Raw genomic sequence first — 1,369 nt, 5'->3', positions numbered from 1 at the left:
TGGGCTTTCTTGTTCCTGTCCTCATTGTGTGAATGCGTTTCCAGCTGCGTTTAATTAGTTCATTTGCTCACAGGTGTGTCCCATTGGTATCTGTGCATTTAAACCCTGTGTTTCCCGTCTGCTGTTAAATGTCATTCTGTCTGCTTAATGTCTCCAGTGTTCCCTGTGTTCCGAGCGTTACCCTCATTAAACCCTTTTGATTTGTATTGCTCCTCGTCTCCTCGCACCTTCGTTCCTTCCTCCCCGAGTGACTGCGACAGTTTCACAGCCGCAAATATTTAGATCACCTCTCAAAAGAATAAAACAAAGGAATGTGAACAAAATGCAAGTTTTGGCCATTTGCAATCCATATTAAGCACCCGCTGCAATATTTCAATCATTAAACAGCGCGACAAAACGTTGTAAAAACACTTAAAGTGCCTTTAAGTGTTGGAGGTGGCAATGCTTTCTCTTAAAGATGTCCGAGCAGAAACACTGGAGCGTCCTGTTAACAGCAGGTAAGCTAATTGTATTCGCAGGTAAACATAAAATGTTACATACCACTACTGGTGAACGAGCCAGTGTAATGCAAATATGTCTGAAAGGTCTGATATAACAATAAGATGCCACGTGAACGATATAACATAACATCAGATTTACTATATAATTCGATATATTAGTATGTACATTACCTGTGTTGAAAAATATATTGCAATCCAAATTTAATAAATACATGAATGACTAATATATTTGCTTTTCCATTAGTCTCTTTAGAGTTTACACTGTGGGCCAGAGAGAATTTGGGAAGAAGAACCATATCTCTATTCCAGCCTGTGCTGTCAGCTCTATTAGGGCTGTATATATATATATATATATATATATATATAATATATATATATATACACACACACACACACACGGGTGATTTGAACAGTAAAGGTTGGCGAGTGGATCTCAAAACAAAAACATAAAAATTACTTAAAAACAAGAAAATCTAGAGAACTCATGTTATGTATAGTCATAGAACAATCATTACATTTTATATTGTAACTATATAGAAATCATATATGCTGTCATATGTCACTTTAACTTATCAACTCGTCATCAATTTTTTTGCTTTTCCACAGTGTGCAGTGTTACGGGGCTGTGAGGATGCAAATCTACTCAGATGCCTGGCAACAGTTTCTGCTTTTCCTGGCTTTTCTACACCTTTGTGCTGGGCCAGGGTTGTGGGAGTCTCGGTTTTCAGCTCATGCAATGTTGCTCGGATGGATGTTGATTTACACCCATCACATAAAGTGCTCAGTACAGCCTCATTGTGTACTGTCCAGGCATTGTTGACCTCTGGGATGATGTAGGCCCTCTGTATGTTGAACCACTGCCTTTTTGA

This window comes from Sinocyclocheilus anshuiensis, unplaced genomic scaffold, assembly GCF_001515605.1.
Source record: "Sinocyclocheilus anshuiensis isolate Anshui unplaced genomic scaffold, SAMN03320099.WGS_v1.1 scaffold3816, whole genome shotgun sequence".
Lineage (NCBI taxonomy): Eukaryota > Metazoa > Chordata > Actinopteri > Cypriniformes > Cyprinidae > Sinocyclocheilus > Sinocyclocheilus anshuiensis.
The sequence above is the reverse complement of the archived record's forward strand: the minus strand, read 5'-3'. Positions refer to the sequence as shown.